A 12,471-nucleotide genomic window follows, 5' to 3' on the forward strand; every position below is an offset into this window, starting at 1 on the left:
CTCCAGGACTCTAGAGACATCAGACCTATCTCTGTGGGTTTGTTTTTCAAGAAAACTGAAATCCAGTTAGGGAGAGCATATGGTTAATTATGCTGAATACAGGGGCTGCAACACATCGAAGAGTTCTCTAGCCCAGGGAGCTGAGAAGAAGAGAGAAGCCTAGAAAATATTGATATCAGGAACTAGAGATGATGATATGTTCGAATGAGAGGGGGTGGAGAAACCAAATTGTTGGCAATTTAATGGTTTCCTGGAACCATTTTTGTGGAGATTCTGACTTTGTGCTGAGTGGTTTTCTGTAAGCCCTTGAAAGCTCATTCTCCATGTCTTCATTAGTAATAATAATGGACCTTTCCATTTGTATGGTTGACTTATATTTTCCAAAGTAATCTCACATCCATTAGTATATTTGATCCTCACAGCAGTCTTGGGAGGTAAGAAGAGGCAGGTTATGTTATTCTTATTAGATAGATGAGAAAAGTACCATTGATAAAACCCAGCGCCCACAGAGCTGAAATGGCATGTCCATTTAAGTTCTTTGGTCAGGGATTAGGATATTTACCTAAGGAGTCCGCGATGAGGCAAGAACAGAAACAGATCAGCTTGGGGTCATTCCTGACTAAGAGTCAAAGAATAGGTTAATGTCACGTTAACAAGAAATCGAGTCCCATTCTGGTGCTAGGTGCATGAGATGCTGGGCTTGGAGTCAGAAAGACTTGACTGCAAATCCAGCCTCCTTTACTTACTAGCTGTGTGACCCTGGATAACTCACTTTACCTTTGTTATTCTCAATTTCCTCATCTGTAAGTTAAGGATAGAAAGAGCACCTACCTCCCAGGGTTGTTGTATGGATCAAATGCGATATGATTTGTAAAGTTATTAGCATAATTCCTGGCACCTAGTAGGCATTATATTAATGCCTATTCCCTCCCTTCTTTCCCCTTCCCATTATGATACTGAGTTGTGATGGTGATGGTTGTTAAGACTGAATCACCACCCTACTAGTAGGTTTCACCTTTTATGCTGGTATCACATCTCCCCCCAAGACTTAAAATACCAACCAGCTTTATGTTACTGGATTTATATATGGGTTGTCCAAGCTCACATAGAAAATTATTGGCAGAGGTACGGTTTGAATCCTTCTCTATCAACTCACGGTCTAGGATACTCTCTCCACTAGACCATGTAAAGCTAGAGCTCCCCACTTCCTATGGGTTTTGCCAGGTCTTCATCAATGCTGAATTAGTGTACCAGGCAACACCTGACCCAAGCAATCATAGCTACCATTTACACACCACTTTTGGTTTTGTTCAGTCATTCAGCTGTGTTCAGCTCTATGACCCCCATCAACCATAGCACGCCAGTGCTACTCAAGGGATTTTCTTGGCAAAGATACTGCAGTGGTTTGTCATTTCCTTCTCTAGTGGATTAAAGCAAACAACGTTGAATGGCATGTGCAGGGTCATAAAGCTAGTTAACATCTAAGGTAAGATTTGAACTCAAATCTTCCTGACTCCAAGTCAGATGCTTTATCCCCTACACCTCCTACTCGCCTCATACATCACTTTAAAAGTCTGCAAAACCCTTCCCTGGATTAAGCATTTGTTTAGCCCCTGGTACAAGCAAGGCACTAAAGAAAACAGAGGCAGATACAGAGTAAGGAGCTTACTTTCTACTGATGGATAAATAGAACATGTACACAGAGCAGTAAGTATATAAGAAAGCCAAGAGTCCTGACAAATGGAGAAATTGAGAACGGTTCACAGAGGAGGTAGGACCTTAGCAGTTTTAATCATTACTTCAACCAAAGGCCAAGGATTCAGGAGAGAAAGCCAGGTCTAGAGAATGAACATCCAGTTGATATGGTGGTATCTGAGAATAGATTTAGATTTCTGGATCATGGCTTTTTACAAAAGAATGATGAACCCTTGGCCAGAGATGGAGTGCATCTAACAAAGGATGAAAAAAAAATGCTCTCATGTTCTTGCAATTCCAATCAAAAAGTATCAGTAATAAAATCTACATTCTTGGAAAATGCATAAAATATGGCTAAAATGGATTTGGAATTATACAATCTGCAAGAAGGCAAAAACCTCATAGGTATCGCTGATACCTCATAGGTATCACTTGTGGCATGAGATCTATGAATGGCCTTTGACCCTCTTGAAGGGTATACCTTATTCAAAAGGACTAGGAAAGGTTTAAAAGGTTTTGTTGGAGGTATGACAGGGGCAAGAAAATCACAAATCAGAGAGGGAAGTAGGACAGGATAGTCTTGTATATTAAAAAGACCGTCACGTGTGAGGAAATCCAGGAACCTAAGAAGGGGAAGCATAATAGAGCAAATTGGTATAAAAATAAACAAAGGCAAAAAACGGAAACAATATAGTCAAGAATGTAATACAGACCACCTGATCGAAGAGAGGAAAGAGAGTTCAGAAAAAGATCAAAAGTCTAGCATGTAAGTGTGTTATAGTAATCATGGGGGGCTTCAATTATCCAGACCTCTTTTGGAGCTCTTTCTGACAAAACAGAATAGATAGCAATGTATTGAATTGCTTTGGGAAAATTTTGTTCCTTCAAATGGTGGGAAAAGCAATGAAGAGAATTTCTAGTCTGGATCTGCTTGTCACTAACAAGGAGGAACTGCATTCTCAAGAAAATGTGATGGGGAATCTAAGGAGAAATGATCATTCCATCTTTGAATTGGTGATAGAGGAGACAAAAAACAGTCTAGTCTGACCTGCACCCTTTATTTGGAGAGACCTGATCTCAAAGAACTTAGAGAAAAATCAGATATGATCCAGTGTACTACAGTTTTGTAAGAGAAGTCAGTTCAGGTTGAATGGAAAGCTATCAAGATTGAAATTCCAGAAACACAAAGGAGAAAAAATTCTAAAAAGGAGGAAAAGTTAGATTTGTCTTACAAGACCTGTGCACATCCCCAGGAATCTCACTGATCAAATTAGATTTGTGGAGTTTGTTTTTAAAGACATCCATGGAAGATGAAAATAAAGACAAGTAATAGAGGGTATAGATCAAAGGCTGTGGCACAGTTCAGTAAGAATGTTGTCAGGAGTATTAAATCCAGAATGAACTGAGGTTGATTAGGAAAACTAAGGGTGATAAAATTATTTCCCAGCTCTATGGGAGGAAAGAGGAGAACCAAAGATAGGAAAGAACCCCTATTTCCTATGGATAGGATAATAGGAAAGGATGAGATGCAAACAACAGCTCATCTATTTTGCTCTTTTTCTCTGCCAAGGATAATAATCTTTGGAATGGGAAGGACAGAACAAAATTGGCTTATAGAAAACTGAAGTCCAAAAATGAATCAGAAGGCAGTAAGAGCTATCCTTGGTGAATTCAAATCATCAAGCACCAGATGAGCCACATCCCAGAGTACTGAAAGACCTGGCAGATGTAGCTGCTGAGCCACTTATTGGTATTTGAAAGATCTTAGACACTAGGGTAGGTGCTATAAGATTCTAGAAGGACAAAATGTCCCAATTAAAAAAGAAAAAAGGTACAGTCTGTGAACCATATTCCAGTGAACTTTGCTTTTCCAAGAAAATTCTAGAATATACTATTAAAGTATGGTTTAGAAAGTATTTAGAAATTAAAGTAATAGTCACAAAGAGTCAATATAGCCTTACCAAGAACAAATAATGCCAAAGCAGCATCCTGGGTTCAGATCTGACCTCATAGACACTTCCTAGCTATATGGCCCTGGGAAAGTCATTTAACATTCATTGCCTAGTTCTTATCACTCTTCTGTCTTGGAACCAATACTTAATAGCAATTCTAAGACAAAAGATAAGGGCTTGAAAAAGAGTAAGTCATGCCAGACTCTCCTCTTCCAGGTGATACAGCACTTAAGAGTGATAGCCCGGAGTCAGAAAGACCTGAGTTCAAATCTCATCTGGGACTTTTACTAACTTGGGCAAGTCATTTAATTTCCATCTCAGTTTTCTCAACTGTAAAACAAAGATAATAATAGCACCTACCTCCCAGGGTTGTTGTGGGAGTCAGATTAGACCATAATTATAAAGTGCTTAGCACAGTACCTGGAACACAGTAAAGGCTATATAAGTGTTAACTACCATCATCATCTTTTTTGACAAGGTCAAAAAAGTTTAGAGAAAATATCTGAAAAACTGCCTCAAGCTATTTTTTGTGGCCAAGTTGGAAAGGTGTATGTTAGGCAATAATTTACAATTAGGTAAATTTGGAATTAGTTGAATGGTTAGATTCAAAAAGTAATCATTAATGATTCATTGTCATCTTTTAAAGAGTTCTCTAATGGAGCACCCCAGAGAACTGGGCTTGGCTATGTGCTAAGTTTTTAAACTCTTAACTTTTGTCTTAAACTTGATATTCAGTATCCGTTATAAGGCAGGGCTAGCTAGGCAGTCTGGGTTTAATGATTTTCCCAGGATCCCGCAGCTAGGAAGTTTTGAGGTCAAATTTGTACCCAGGACCTCCCTTCTCTAGGCCTGGCTCTCTATCTACAGAGCCACCTAGTTGTCCCCTGTCATGTGCTATTTAACATGTTTATCAGTCACCTAAACAAAATTATAGATAGTATCAAATAGGAAGATGGCACAAAGGTGAAACGGCTAGCTAAGACATTAGATAATCTATTCAAGATAAACAAATTAATATAAAAATAATATAAATAAAACATTTTTAAAAAATAAATAATAAATAAATTTTAAGTCCTTAAAAAGCTAGAAAAATTAGCCTGAATCTAATGGATTTTAATGCAATAAAAGTAAAAAGTCTTACACTTGGGTTAAAAAAAATCATCCTCACAAGCATAAGGTCAATGAAGTGTGCCTAGATTAAAATTCATGAGAAGAAAAGCTGGGTGTTTCATTGTATTACCAAGACCAAATTAGTCAACACCATAATATGACAGACAGATAGCTCAGAGCTAAAGGAATAAGGAGAGCGTCTGGAAATAAGGAGGTGTCATTTCCACAATTCTCTGACCTAGTCAGACCAAGATGTCCAGCTCTGGACAGCACATTTTAGGAAAGACATGGATGTGTTGGATAGTGTCCAAGGGAATGCAATCAGGGTGGTGAAGGGCAAAGGTGTCAAACACCAGCCTGTCACAGCAAATCTCCCAAGTGCAGCCTAAACCAAATTATATTGTAAGTAGGAGATGGCTAACAATAAGTTTAAACACAATAGATCATAAATAATGATCATTTTTAAGTCAGTATGTAGCCCCCAGAGATCCTTATGCATGGTTTAGTGACCCTGTTTTCATTTGAACTTGACAACACTGGTGAGGGGTCTTAATTGAAGGAATGTAGGTTGTTTACCTTGGAAAAGAAAAGGTAGGAGGAATATTCAATTCAATAAGTGTTTATGAAACTCCTACTATGTGCCAAGCGTTATGCTAGGTGCTGGGGCTAACAAAGGCAAATCAAATAGCAGCTACCCACTAGGAGTTTTTATTCTACTGGTGAGAAACATGTACAAAGGTGAGTAAACATAAAAACAAATTAATTCATGAGGCAAAGGAGGGAATGCACTAACACCTAAAGGAGTCAGGGAAAGCCTCTTGGAGGAGGTGATGTCTAAGCTGACCTTGAAGGGAACTGGGACTTCATTCTAGAAGAGAGGAACAACCTGTGCTAAGACTTGGAGTCTAGAGAGAATCTTTAGATCAGAATAGTCTGGGGGTAGGTGTAGGAGTGGTAAGTAATAAGAATGGAGAGAAAGTTTAAAGCCAATTTTAAGAGGCTTCAATGCCAAATGGAGCTTTTATTTAACCCTAGAGGTAAAGGGGAGAAGTCAAAGCTTCTTGAGTAGGGGGATACAATGGCCAGATGGATATTTTAAGAACTTAACAACAGCAACTAAATGGAGGAGTGATTGTAGAGGGAAATTTTTGGATTTGGGTAGTCCAAAAAATAATGTATTTCATATAGTTTAGGGTTATATTAGAGTTATATTAGTATAGAGTATATTAGAGTTATAGTATAAAGAAAGAGGAGACATATGTAAGAGACACTATTGATATACAGTGAATAATACTTCAAAACTGATTAGATATCCGAGATTGATGTGCCCAGTTATCAATCCCAAATGAAGCAAAGACCAACAATGTAACACCTAGGAGGGAGTTTATTAAGCAAACTGCAGTTTGGGCTCAGCACTCTAAAAATGACTGGCCCTGAGTCTGGGGTTTGCAGGCTTTTTATACCCTTTTGTGGTAGGGGAGTGCATAGGAATTCCTGAGGTGGGGGGAGTGAACAGGAACTCCTGGGGTTAGGGCTCATTATGGCTCCTAGCCATAGTTCACACAGGGTATGGTAACTTGACTGCAGGGGCTCTAGGGGCAAGGGGATCAGGGAGAAAATAGGTTCCTGAGCTGGTACGTCAAGATGTCAAAGAATGAAGACTTAAAAAATGGAGGATGACTCCTAGATTTTGAAGCTGAGTGACTAGAAGGGTAGGGGTGCCTCCCATAAAATAGATAGGGAACACAAAGGGGAGAAGAAATAGGAGGATCATAGCTGTCTTCAAATATCTGATGGGTTTTTTATATGTTACAGTTAGTTTGGGCCCCAAAGGGTAGAACTGGGAATAAAGGATGGAAGATTGAGAGACAAATCTAGGCTTGATATAAAGAAAAACTTCCCAACCATCAGAAGTAACTCAAAGTGGAGTAGCCTGCATGGGACTGTAATGAGCTCCTTCTCATTAGAGATCTTAAAGCAAAGCTAGATAATTGTTTATTAGGAATGTTGTAGAAGAGGAATCTTCTTCTCCCATGTATGTGGACCAAAAACTTCTCAGATATCTGACTCCTCTGAGATTCCTGGAGCAGCTCGAAGAAGGAATTTTTCTTGGGGAGCTGGGGAGTGATGTGCTGAAGGCACAGCCCCAGATTTCAAATGAAACATAGCCATGGTTTCTGATTTCTCTGAAAAGAAGTAGTGGTATGCTGGTAGATGTTTAGCAACCAGAATTCTCTGGAGAGAAATACACACACACACACACACACATACACACAGTGTGTGTGTGACACTTTTAAGTTTATTCTAGTTAACATTTGTTCTTCACTTTTTCTTTTTCTTTCCTTTTTTTTTAATCCTTACCTTTTGTCTTAGAATCAGTACAGTGTATTAGTTCCAAGGCAGAAGAGTAGTAAGGGCTAGGCAGTGGGGGTCAAGTGACTTGCCCAGGGTCACACAATCAGGAAATGTTTGAGGGCAGATTTGAACCCAGGATCTCTTGTCTCTCAATTCACAATGGCACCCAGCTGCCCACTGTTCATAACTTTCTTAGAACCAAATAATTCACAAAAATAAATTAATTAATGAAGCCACAGTTTGTAGTATTTGACCATTTCCAGATCTAGGCATGCATGATGAAAATTTTAACAACCAGCTCTCCTAAGTTAGTGTGAGCTGACTCCAGCACACTCCTGGAGAGCAGCCTTCCCTGTTCCTCACCCATTTCATGACCTGTGCTCAGGCCAATTCCTCCCTTGGCTCATCTGCATAGTACATTTCAGTCCTTCCATCTGACATTTAAGGCCCCAGATGGGTCATTTGCTAAACTTCTACTTCTAGCTTATCATCCACATGGACTCAGTACTTTAGCCTTTTGCCTGCTGATGTCAGTAACATTTTTTTTAATTTATGGAGGTGAAAGGGAATTAAAAGTTCCCATAAAGAAGATAATTACAGAACATAAAACCAAGGAATTTCTAAAAAGATCAAGGTACTTTTTGAGATGTCCAGGAAAATTCTGGTGGAAATGTGTGTTTTGGAGAAATAGAAAAGAGTGTCTAAAAATATTTTAATGAAGTATTTTCAGGTGGCAATGAAAACCAAGAGTCATTATTAAAAAAATTTAACCAGGAGCCACATGACATCAAGAGATCCCTGGTGATTTATTCTAGCTTAGTGTCTGGCATAGATCTCTATTGTTCTGCCTTTCCTTGTCTTGTTTTATAGAATTGTGTGTAGGACATTTCTGTAAGGAGGCTGAGGGAATGGGGTTTTGGTTGGAGTTTAGTTAGTTCCAGAGATGCTCACAGAGAACTCTACCTTTCTAAAGGTCCCAACTGGCATGTAAAACAGACCCCAAAGGCAAGCCAAACCTCTGATGGCATTCATTATCTGAGTAGCTCAGTTTTACTATCCTGCAGTGGATATCATAATTGAAATAACACACTTTCCTAGGCAGAGGAGAGGTAAAAACGAACCCTACCATCAATGTGGCTTCTCCCCCACCCCCAACATCTCACCAGCAGTCTGAGAGTCCCAGGAATCTGTTGGGAAAGCTTGTTCCCTCATCCCCATCACCAGCTGCCTCTTCTTGCTGCCAGGGGAAGAGATCTGTGAGAGCAAACCTGGAAGGAAAATTCCACTGGCCCTTTGGTAACCTTGCTGTATCTTAAAGGAACCCAGAAGATTAGCCATCAGGATGGTGGAGCCAATCCAGATTTGGCTCTTCTTGGGGGAGGCTGCTTTTGTTGTCCTTTGCTGGCTTTCAGAGCCTTGCTGCTAGTGTGATCTACTTGTTTCTTCTAAAAGGCTATGGAAATCTAAGAGAGAGGAAGTTAGCTTTTCACTTAAAATCAGAGTCATAGGAGTAAAATCTAATATGTTTTCCTTACTACTTTGTTTCTGAAAAATTAGCCCTCTTTTCCAGGATTTATGAGTTGGGATATTAATGATGGAAGACCCCAAAGATTTCCAAAATAGAACATATGTGGGCATGTGTGAGTTGTTGGGAAAGGGTTATTTTATTTTAGGGGGATGCTACAGCGATATCCACTTGATTCCTGGACTTGAAAAGCATTGTCTTGGGGTAGAAAGAGCTCTATATTGATAAGTAGAGGATTGGGGTTCAAATCTTCTCTGTTGGTCCAACCAGCTCCTCCTTACAGAAATGCCCAGATATGGCTATGGGAGGGGGATGAGAGGAGAGGAGGGAAAGAACATGAATCATGTAACCATGGAAAAATATTCTAAATCAATTAACTAAATAAAAATTTTCAAATAAAAAAAGAAATGCCTATATATAGTTTTAAAAAATGAGACACAGGAGACAGAGCAATGGAGATCTCTACTTTCTATGTGACCTTGGGCAGGTCTTTTCCCCATCTGATCTTCATTTTCCTCCCCTTTAAAATGACAGCATTGGACTAAGGGATTTCTAAGTTTCCTTCCAGCTCTATGACAGGAGACTTGGGTTCTAGTGATAACAGTACTACTAATTGACTACATGACTTTGTGTCTACTACTTTGAGCAGAGAAGGGACAATAAGGTAGGCAACCACACAGGGCTCAACAAAACTTTTCAACATTTACCATTGTTCTTTAGCTCATTTTATAGATTAGGAAATTGAGGTAAACAAGTTTAAGTTACATGGCCAGGGTCATACAGCTAAGTGTTTGAAATCAGATTTGAACTCTTGAGGAAGAGTCTTCCTGACACTAAATCCAGCACTCTATACTATACCACCTAGTTACCATAAAAATAAGATTTTTTAGGGGGTAGCCAGGTGGCTCAGTGAAATTAAGAGTCAGACCTAGCTATGGGAGATGTTAGGTTCAAAATTCTTCCTAGCTGTGTGACCCTAGGTAAGTCACTCAACCCCCACTGCCTAGCCCTTACTACTCTTTTGCCTTAGAACCAATATACAGTATTGTTTCTAAGACAGAAGGTAAGGGTTAAATTTTTTTTAATTCCCCAAAATTCTGCCATCCATGTCAGATAGGTATTTTAAATTGTCAAATCACGTTACAGTGACCCCAATCCAACAAATATTAAAGCACCCACTCTGTGCATGATGCTTTGCTAGATTGATAATGCAAAGGCAAAGGAAAAAAGAAGTCCTCAATAGAAGCCTCAAGGAGCTTCTATTCTCCTGGGGCAGAGAGACCATGCTTGGAAGGGAGCAAGAAGTAACAATGAAGCTTTGCCATGGGAGATATTGTATGAACTTATCCTTGGAAGAAAGATTCTATGAGCCAAAAGTGAAGAGAAAGTACATTCCAAAAATGAGGGATAACCTGTGTCAAGGCCTGTAGGTGAGAGATGGAAAGAATGAGGCAGGTAAAAAATATGACCTTGGAATTTTAGGATTCAAGTCCAAATCCTACATGTACCATTCAGAGTTTGTTTGACTTTAGACCAATCTGTTAGCCTCTCTGGGCTGAAGTTTTCTCATCTGTAAAATGTGGATATTGGACTAAATGGCCTCCAAAGTCCCTTCCAGGGATGGAGAAGATCTGGAGGAAGAGCCTACAATCTATGAATCAGTGAATCCTGAGTTCCAGGAACATCAAGGGGACCAGTTTAGCTGAAACATAAAGTATACGAAAGGAACAAATTAACAAAAACCTAGAAAGCTGACAAGACATAATATGTCACAAAGGAGTCTGTTATATCTGAAAGGTAATTGGGAGCTAATGAGGTTTCTTGATCAGGGGAGTGACAAGATCAGTCTTAGGAAGACCATTTTAGCAGCCATGTAGAGGATAAATTAAAAAGGAGAAACTGGCAGTTTTGCTGGGAGTCTAGCAAAAGGTCCAGGAGAGGAGTAATAAAGACTTGAATTAGGATAGTGGCCATATGAGTAGAGCAGCAGGATCAGATGTGAGGAATGTTGGAGAAGTAAAGTTGAAAAGATGTGGTCTCTAGCAAAGCACCTTGCACATAGTGGGTGCTTTAATGTTTGTTGGATTGGAGTTATTGTAACATGTTATTTGAAATCATAAAATACCTACCTGACATGGATGGCAAAATTTGGAGGAATTAATAAAAATTTTTAGAGTAGCTAGCTGGTATATAAAGTACTGGTCCTAGAGTAAGGAAGATTTATCCTCAAAAGTTCAAATCTGGCCTCAGACTCTTATTAGCCATGTGACCCTGGGCATGTCATTTAACCTTGTTTACCTCAATTTTCTCATCCAGAAAATGATCTGAAGAATAACAGCTGACACCAAAGTTGTGAACATAGATGTAATCTCATCAGTTCCTAGGAGTTCATTACCATCTCTATGCAGATGACTCCCCAAAATAGAGAGATATCCAGAAATAGATATCCATCTATTTCCTGGAGTCATCTGAATATATATATATATATATATATATGTGTGTGTGTGTGTGTGTGTGTGTGTGTGTGTGTGTGTGACATACACAAAAGGAAGATCATAGGACCACAGTTTAGAGCCTATAGGAACCTCAGAAGCCATATCTAGTCCAACCCTCTCATTTTAAAGTTTAGGAAAATAAGGCTCAAAGAAGTTAAAATTTTTTACTAAAATCAAAGAGGTAGTAAATGACAACAGTGAGTTTTGAAACCAGACCCTCTGACTCCAGAGTCTATGCACTTTCTCCTTTATCATGCTCTGTCCCTAAGAGGTGAGAATGACTTAAAGTTGTGAACCTAGATGATTAGAAGACTAGATCCACAACCAATTTACATTTTCAATTGGACCATCATGGCTATATGACCATGATCTCTTCTATCATTCATCTCAAAGTGGCCATTCCAAACCCTCTCTTCTCTCTTTAAGCCTTTCACATTGCTCCTTCTCTCTTTTCTGAAACTGCCACCTCAGCCATCCCTTCTAAGCAAAAGATTTTGATTCCTACCTTACTAATAAAATAAAAGTAGTCCATCATCATAAGCTTTAGATTTTGACAAAAAGACCTTCTCATCAGGACCAAACTTTAAATTGTTTCCCCTGCCCCATCCTTTCTCTTCTCCAGAATACCATTCTTCAATCATTCTCTTTATTTTTCCTTCTCTTTCCCATCTGCTTCTCCTCCCTTCTTTTTCCCTTTTCCTCGCTCACTCTTTCTTTCTCCCTTCTATCTTCTATCTCCTTTGCAGAGAGCTCTTCCAAAAGTTCCACCAGAAGAATTAAAAAATTCTTTACTTAATCATATCTTCTCCTCAAGTTCTCATCCTAAATCTCTTCTCCCTCACCACTAAAATCCCAGAACAGATTTTCTATACTCATTACTTCCACTTTTCCTTTCACTCCCTTTTCAACTCCTCAAAAATCTTTGACTAATGTCCTAACCACTCAGCTGAAACTATATTCTCAGTGGTTGCTATCAATTATTTCATAAGTGCTAAATCCAGTGACATTTTCAGTATTCACTGTTCTTGATTTCTCTGTAGTATTTCCTATTATCATCTGCTCCCAGCTCCTAGATAACTCTTGGATTCTCATGATGCTATTCATTCTTTGTCTTCCTCCTACCCATCTGACCACTTCTTAGGTTTATTATCCAATTCCAACTACCTAATCTCCCTCTCCTTCACCTATTCCTCCTCCTCCACCTAATCAGTTTTTCAGTCTTACCAGACCTCCTTCTATAACACCTCTGTCAAACCTTCTGATAATGAATCTTTCTGAGTATTGTTAGCTAGGCTTGTCCTCACATGTCAGGCATGCAATCCATCCCTAGACCTATACC

Source organism: Monodelphis domestica, chromosome 3, assembly GCF_027887165.1.
Source record: "Monodelphis domestica isolate mMonDom1 chromosome 3, mMonDom1.pri, whole genome shotgun sequence".
Taxonomy (NCBI): domain Eukaryota; kingdom Metazoa; phylum Chordata; class Mammalia; order Didelphimorphia; family Didelphidae; genus Monodelphis; species Monodelphis domestica.